This window comes from Lepidothrix coronata, unplaced genomic scaffold (assembly GCF_001604755.1).
Source record: "Lepidothrix coronata isolate B3197 unplaced genomic scaffold, Lepidothrix_coronata-1.0 Scaffold104, whole genome shotgun sequence".
In the NCBI taxonomy this organism is placed as follows: Eukaryota; Metazoa; Chordata; class Aves; order Passeriformes; family Pipridae; genus Lepidothrix; species Lepidothrix coronata.
This window is the reverse complement of record NW_016690284.1, coordinates 1,418,454-1,426,907: the sequence shown is the minus strand read 5'-3', so window position 1 is coordinate 1,426,907 and position 8,454 is coordinate 1,418,454. Positions and strand designations below refer to the sequence as shown.

Below are 8,454 nucleotides of genomic sequence, written 5' to 3'. Positions count from 1 at the left end.
AAGTGCCTTAAATTTAATTGGTTTTGGCAAGTAGTGTTTTTCTTTCCATTTCTTTTTAAATTCATGGCACTATCAAAGTTAGTTCAGGTCAGTAGATCAAAGTCCTTCATCGCTTCTCCCTGCAAATGCAAAAACCACAATAGACAGCACGGTTTTCCTTCAGATGAGGGAGACCAGGCAAGTTTTTGAAGCCCTTTAGCAATATATTGCCAACCTGTCCCTGAGTTCACCAGCATAGGTCCCTAATGATGAAGAAAATTCTCTGTATTTGAAAAATATTAATTACCAAGAGTTTATTTGTCTGGAGTCAGCAACCTCATCTCAAAGAAAAGCTCTGCACCAACTTGACAACACAGGGATGCTTCCACTGAGACTTTTTAGGAAAGAACAGTTGTTTTGCGAGTACCAAAATACTTGCACTATCCACAGTACTCAAGGTTATTCGTGGCATGAACGGAGGTTACTCCTGCGTTTATCACAGCCCATGTGAGTTTTGTTATTGGCTTTCCTGAATACATTCAGTCAGAACAAAATTTGCTTTGTTGTTTCTATTATATAATCCTTTTTTTTTCTAAGAAAACAGGAATAGATAGTCCATAAAATCAACCATTGGCAGACCTTTGCTGGCACTACTACATATTCACAATCTCTGTTTTTTGTAAATGCTGGTAGAAGTACTACCTTTCACACTTCTGGTTAAACTGTATGGTTTGTAAAATGCGTGCACAACTTCTCAGCAAAGGAAGTTCTTTAATATTCTTTATTGCCTGGAGGAAAGTGGGTGCCAAATACAACTGCGAAATGGGAAACAATGCACAAAGGAAAAGTTCCAGAACATCAACACATCCGTTCCTTTTCCCTGCCATAAATAACCAACACACCCTTAAATACAAGACTAAATGGCTCCAGGAAACTCTCATTAATGAAAACGTCCTAGCTGGGCTTCTCACTTTCATTTGGAATTTACATGCCTCAAGAAGTTTTTTTCTGACCTAGACAGCAGATCTGTTGTTCTCTAAGTAATACTAAGCCCTGAGACAGACTAAGATAAACTCAAGCTAGCCTACTCTCCATAGAGATTAAAACCTTCCTCTTTCACTGTCCAAAATATTAATGCTGAAAGGCACAGCCCTGCTGTTGTTGACATCAACAACAAGATCCTACACTGAGTATATAAAGACACATTACAGACCTTCAGTGCATTACAGACCTTCAGTTTTCTGGAAAACTGAGATAAGGCAGGAAGCAAAATAAATGGCCTGCATATATGTCCTATGTGCAGATAAATTTCATAATAAAGTAGAGCAGCTATGATATTTTATGGGGAAGGTGCCATGATTAGATTGGATGCATGGATAGCATACTTCCTGCAGATCAGAAGTAGTGGTGTAACTAGGCCATTCTTTTGCCTAGTCTAGGGGATATTTATATTAAAATTAGCATATTTCACTGTATAAAAAAGAAATAACTGATACCAACCACTTGTAGTCTTCTCACCTTGAAACTTGTGCTATATAGTCTTGTTTTAAACAGTATCAGATCTAAAAAGTTTCTTAACTTTCAACTGAGTCATTAAAAATTGAGTCATCAATACAATATCAAAATCTTAAAATAACTTCATGAACTACCCCTACCTCTGATTTCTCCTGGCAGCTTCTTCTAATTTCACAATCACGTTTTCCTGCTTAAAAAAAAATGCAAACACCCCCAATTCCTGTATGGGATGTCTGTAAATCACAGGGAAGCTAGTTTACTATTTAAAAAGAAAAAAACAGTAAAAATGCTTGAGTTTGTGATCTAGAAAATTTTCCAAATCTTCCACAACTACTGATGGCACCATATACATGATGGTACCATATATAGGGCTTTCTAACAAGTACAATGTCTGTGAGGTTTTACTAAAGTTGAAATAACAGGAGCTGTAAAAAAGAAAGGTGATACAATTTCATGTAATGTTTTCAATGCCTTTGAAAAAAAGTCCTTGTATCATCTGTGGGTCTGTAATCCACGGCACATGTGCATTCTGCATCTCCTGAGCCTTGGACACAGACTCTAGGGAAGGTAACAGGCTTCAGTTAGTGAGATCTGGAAATGGAGAAAGGCAGAGGCAGTCCTCTCTTGGACAAGGGTGTACAATGCAATGTCCACCTTCTCCCCAAGCTTCATGGTGCCATGAGTATTCCCAGTTTCATTGTGATCTGGCTGCTGTTGCATGGAAATAGGGTAGGAGGCCTTCTAGGTTTGAATGGGAACTAAATAGAAAGATTTTCTTAGGTAACTGGCATATCAAACCTCTTTGTGCCTGGAGTGAAGTCTAGACAACAGAATTAGCCATCCAGCAGACCTTTTCAGGGGTGAGAGATTTGGCATTGTGAAAGGCTGACTGATGTGCTGAAAAGGCAACTGCTTAAACTTACTAAATAGAAGATGCGTAATAGGATCTTCTCTTAAAGTCCGTCCATCAGTGGAGTTAAGAGTGTTTCAATGTGCATCAAGAGAAGACACCACGTTGTGCTCGGGATTCACAGCCTAGGGCTTTTCTTCAAATCATGTTTAAAAAAATCCAAGAATGGTATGTGGATAAGGAGACTCAATCCTTCTTGAGGTGATGCAGGCCAACCCATAGACAAGTCTCAGCGTTCAAGGTCTGAAGTCAAGAGTGTCCTTGAGCCAGAACAGATCTGAAGTCACATATCTTGATGTATGACCCAACCACAAGGTTCATAAGATGCAATTCTGTTTGCACAAGCAAAAACACTGGAAAGAGGAGGAAACGGGGGCAGATTTCTTCTCTACAAAATAAACTGTATTCACTTAGACCAGCCAAGCTATATGCAGGACAGCAGGACAATGTGGATTTGGGGACCTGAAATCATCTACTTATCCAAGATGGAACACAAGTCTGGCCCAGGATTTTCATACAATGCAGTTCCCTGTAATACGGGTTCTGAGACAATCAATCTACAGCAACTTGGAAGCCACAGCAGGAAAACCTAGGCAGAAAAATGCAAGGAAAATCCAGCAGTTACTTTTTCTCCCCATTCTCCTGTGGTTGACTCGGGCACAAGAGAGGAGCCACAAGCTTGCCAACTCTACTGATTTTATGGGTCTCGTGGCATATTTTTTTTTAATTGCTAGACTCTTGAGACTGTGGGATTGTGAAGATTTCAAGTTTAATTTAAAAGAGAGGCTGGCATGCAACTGTTGTGGCTTCCATGAAATGCTGGAGGTCAAGCCCCAGACCTCAAAAACTAGAGTCAAATACAAAAATAAAATGAGTCAAGAAGGGCCTGGGTCTGGAGGGCTAGGCCCACTGCGTCAAACCCTGGAGAGCTGGCAGCGCGGGAGGCATTCAAGACACTTTTCTAAGAATAATATCTGACCGTGTCACAGAGAGAACCTGAAAGGCTCAGATCATATCCGTGACTTCACCTTCCCCCGCAGGGCGCTCGCCACAGCCCGCCGGGGACCCAGCCACGCCACCGAGTGTCCTCAGCAGCTCAGTCCCCACCACACCCCGGCGACTCGACTAACGGGGCCCTGCAGCCCTGGGCAGCTCCGACCCGGCAGCACCGGGGCTGCAGCAACGACAGGGCCCGGCCGGGCCAGGCGGCGGGAGCCGGCGGTGCCCGGGGCAGGGCCGGGGGCGGCGGCGGGCGGTGCACAGCGCAGGCTCCGCCCGCGGGCAGCCCGCCAGCCCCGCTCCTCTATCCCTCACTCACTCCCTCCCTCCTTCCCTCCCTCCCTCCCTCCGCGGCTGCATCCCTCCTTCCTGTCGGTGCTGCGCACTGCTGCCCGCCGGAGCTGGGCCGCCGGGAACGCGCACAGCCCCCGCACCCCGCGGAATGCGGCCGCCACAGGGCACGGCGAGGCGGCGGCGGGTGAGCGCCAGGACCCGCTTGCACCTGGGAGGGGGCGGCCCGAGGGGCGCAGTGATGGATGTTCCCTCCATCCCTCCCTCCCTCTGCCCGCCCCGGGGAGGTGCCGGCCGGGAGGGGCGGAGGGGGGTGTCTGGCGGCGGGGATTTTCGGAGACCCTAAGCTCGCCTCGCTGGTGTCCTGCGGCTCGGGACTCGGTCGGGGCTGGGGACAGGTGGGGGCGGGGGCGGGGGCGGGGGCGCGGCGCGGTCGGAGCCGGTGCGGGCGCGGAGCGGGGCAGAGCCTCCCCCGAGGGCGCCGGGAGAGACCGGCGGCTCCTCTCCGCCGCTGCCCGGAGCCTGCGACTTAAATAGAGGCTGTGTTTTGTCAACAGCTCATTCTGCTGGCCGGCAGGTTGGCTGGTTCAAGGACTGAGCGGCGGGTAAATACTATTTATGCCTCTTTCTGTGATTTTATTTTATTCTATTTTATTTTATTTTGAATAAGCAGCACCCTTTTGAAAAATGGGACCTTGGGAGGACAATCCAGAGTCCCTTCTGCGTTTGGGGAGCATCCAGACATGCTGGGCGCCTCGCTGCGCACTGGCTGTGCAAGGACTCCGACGCAGTGGAGACACAGCTTGCTGTGTCTGTTTTGAGTGATTGAATTTCTGATGTGTGCAGAGATCGTGTTTGAAAACGGATCTCTCAAAGCCTCTGAGGTAGTTCTGAAAAGAACGTTATTCCCTTGTTAAAATTCAACGTGTGTAAGTATATTTGGATGAGGCATATTGTACTCGCATGCTGTGTTTTGCTTTGGTAGGAATTGGTTATATGCATGGTTTGTTTTTTAATTGTAGTCAGTGGTGACTGTCTGGGAAGTTTGCTATCAGTGGGAGTAAAGCTCTGGATAGATAATATAATCATCTAGTACTGGGGAAACTTGGACCATGAGCTGTTGTTTAGGAGTTGTCACTTTGATTCTTTTCCACAGACTTTCACACTTAAAATCACCATTGAAAAAATAGTCAAATATTCATATTCAATAATCAATCCATGCCCTGGCAAATTCCCTTCAGAGAAGCATGGGCATGGGGTAGATTTCTGCTGTCTTTGAAACCCAGCTTGACCTAAGTAGGGCACTGTGACTTGCCTTTGACACCTCACCTGGCAGTCCCTTCTGCCTTTTCTCCTTAATGTAGAAGAATTCTTCAAATTCTTCTCAAACCCTTAATTCAACCCCACAGCATGAATCCAGAGTGTTAATCAGACTTAGGAGGTTTAGTAGCTGTGGGAAAGATTAAAGTCTATGTCATGCCGTGTTCCCTCTCAAATCAGCATGTGGCAATGCCAGCTGAGACAGTATGTTGCTTGATGTAGATCCATCAGTGTCCACATGCTTTATATGTAAAGCTTTGCACATCCTGTAGGGAAGAATGCATGAATGCCTTGATCTGCAAAAAGTCTGTGCTTGTACTTAGCTTGTCAACCACTGTATGCTGTATGCTTTTGGTGATAAAGATAAGCTTTGATTTTTGTTGAACTCTGTACATAAAGCTAAGCATAGACATGGAAGTCATTTGGATTTGACCACAATGTGAATCAAGATCAAAACAAAAATCATTTATTTGATGAGGGGAAGGATTTGGATGTGGAAGAGGCAGAAGCAAATGCCATAAGTTGACTCACAGAATGAGTAGCGCCATATCTGCAGTTGGTTGGTATTTCTTGGCATGAGTTGCCTGTCATTACCTGGAGACAGGACTGCAGATTACTCCTGAGAGGTCTAAGGAATGACAGTCTACTGTCAGTAGACTGCAGGTCTATGATCTAAGCTGGAAAATGTTGCAGAAATGGAAGGCTTAAAAATCCCTGAGTTGGAGCTGATTTGGAGTATAACTTTTAGGGAGTCACCTTATTTTGTTTATTTTCTGTTTACCAAGTCTTTGCATCCTTTCATCTTATTGCTGTTTCACCTATTCAAACTTTAATCAGTATTATTAACTGATAACAGTTTCCATTGTGCACTCTCCAAACACACGGCTTTAGTCACCTAGAGCAACCCATGGCAAGCACTATCTATGAGTAAGATTGTGCAAAATCCCTTTACAGGTGTGCTGTGGAAAGGGAGAGACTTAACCTTTAGGTGAGGGCATTCTCAGAGAGTTGCCAAAGGCAAATAAGGAATACATGGGAACAGCAATTTGGGTGGAGATGCTCTTCTGAAAGAGAGGAAGACATTTTTGCAGGTGGCAAAGCTGTTGCTGGTATTTTAGCAGGTATTCATAAGGCTTTAATTTTCAAGTGCTTGTTGAGTTACAGTCTATGGCTATAAGGTCACATCTATTTCAACATCATGCAGCTCAGGGCTTTAGTAAATGTTCAAAAAATATTTGAATTTATTAACATCCGTAGGTAATGCTAGAACAGTTTCTCAATCTATTAGAAACAGCTCTCTTAGAGTATGAATGTTGGATTTTTTAATCCAGTGCGTGACTGACAGCAAATTTTGTGCCTTATGAAGATATATTTAAACTTCATGCGTTGGTAAGAATTCCACCTGGCAGTCTTAAGCAGTCTAGATGTGTGTAAATACTAGCTCTGTCTTGCAGAGTGCAGTGCATCACAAGGCTGATGAAGATGGATTGCGTTTTTCTGCAAATGACTTAGTTGATGATGTGACCAGGTGAATGAGGTTCTTTTCCAGTTAAGCTGTGTGCTAGTGCTCAAAGAAATGCAGAGAAAATTCGGCAGTCAGTATCAGTGTTGATACATTAGTTGGATGAAAGCAAAAATGATCTGATATAGTTTTAATTGATAGTAAGTATTACCTTGCAATGTTTTTATTTGAGCTGTTGAAAGACAGGTTTTGGACAGCGGAAGGGAAATCTGAAAAAAGAAACCAGAAAACTTCTTGGAATTAGTTTTGTTTCATTTTCAATAGTTCATACTGATCTAGGATGCAGTACTAATTGAAACACTGGGATCTTAGATTCAGACGTGTTGAAATACAGAGAGGATTCAAGTGAAGGCATGTTAGCAGTAGAAGAAAAGGTCTGCTGAAGGAGATTTAAAGATACTTGAATAGGTGGGAGGATTGAGAATGCAAACAGAATACTGATGGCTCTTTGAGAGGGGATGCTGTTCCTCTGAGTTAGACGTTGATTCATTTGCAGGAAGACATGGAGAATGGGTATGAAAGGCAATTTTACTCTGTTTACCATAACTAGCTAGAATTAGTTGAAATTATTCATGTTTTGGTGTCTCTACCCCTGAGATTTACTTATGACTACTTTTTGACTGCCAGGCATCAAATTTCTGTCTAAAAATAAGAAAAATAAATTGCTTCTAGGTAGGACTTAAGAGGTGGTTGTGCTCTGTACTCCCAAGCTGTTGGATGCAATTTATTCCATTACCAATTAAATGTAAAAGACCAAAATAATCCTTGGAAGCAGGACCTAGAGTCCATAGTCCCTGGCTTCCAGTGAGTGCCCTCTCACAAGGACACGGAGTCCTGCTCTGAGACAGTGGTTACTTAAGCCTCAGAGAGAAATGCCATTGACAGAAAGGCTAGAGAAGTCTTCATCCTGACTTATCTGTCACTTTGAGTAGTCTCTGGAGGTGGTCAGAGGTGTTTGCCATGCCCCAGGGAGTGCTACAGTGTCTCAGCTGCCTTAGGAAAGGGAACACTCCTGCTGGTTTCTTTTTCCATGACTTAATGCAAAAAACTTCTCATTTTTCTGTGGAACCTGATTCTGTAGTTCTGTGCACTTTTTATCAGCAGATACAGGCAAGGAGTAATTTCTTTGTGAATCTTGAGTGTCTAAGCATCAGGCAGGTGGTGTGGCCCTGTCAAACGTGAGACTGCATCTGTGCATGCTGATGCCTACAAAATTTATCATCACCTCTCCTTTTATTTTCTTTTCCCCCTCTCCAATACTTAGCTGCAGTTAAGTGGGATTTTTGAACATTTCTTTTGGTTGAAGTGTGGGGTTTATAGGTGCTTAAATGTCACCAGGGCTCATCTTCCAGAGTCTTATAGATTTCTTCCAGAATTATTAGCATGGCAATGATGAGGGCCATATAAGTTCCTAGATGAACAGATCTCTTTTCTTACCTACCCTTTGAGGGCTTTAGGGGCAGCTAGGATACAGAAAATGCAGAGGTTCCCTGTGTTCTTTGCTTTCCTTCCTTACTGACTTATTGTTTTAGAATGAATGATGTCTGGAGGTTCTTATTGCTCGCTGAGAAAAATATCTGGGGACTGTTTTTCATATGTACCATCAGTTTTTTGCTGATCATTGCTATCCTTCTTTCTCTGGAAAATTTGCAGTGCCTATATTTACAGACTGCGGGAGCCTTCCTGTGCTGTGTCTGTAAGGTCCTTGCACTCCTGCAAGCATCAGAAATTCTCAGCAGGGGGTTTTGCCACTTTGCTGCTGTCTGCCTTTCCCTGCTGCTGTCTCTTGGAATCACTCCTAGTAGCAGGTTTCACTGCAAGCAGAAAGTGCTTGAACTAAAAATAACTCCTAAGCCATTGGTATGAATGTTGGTCAGGGTGTAAGGTTTTGAAGGGCATATGTCTGCCCTCCTTTCCG

General features: G+C 44.0%; 1 protein-coding gene across 4 annotated transcripts in view; it reads left to right on the top strand.

Moving 5' to 3' along the window:
- The first annotated feature begins 3,781 nt into the window (after positions 1-3,781).
- LOC108501591 (leukemia inhibitory factor receptor-like) overlaps positions 3,782-8,454 on the top strand; it is a 59,685-nt gene continuing 55,012 nt past the window's right edge. The window contains exons 1-2 of one of the 4 annotated variants that reach the window (XM_017823646.1): positions 3,857-3,881; positions 4,368-4,623. The gene's annotated coding sequence lies outside the window, so the exon portion shown is untranslated. Of the gene's footprint in view, positions 3,882-4,171; positions 4,300-4,367; positions 4,624-8,454 lie in introns of those variants that run through there. The other 3 variants (XM_017823648.1, XM_017823645.1, XM_017823649.1) reach the window with 3 other exon arrangements.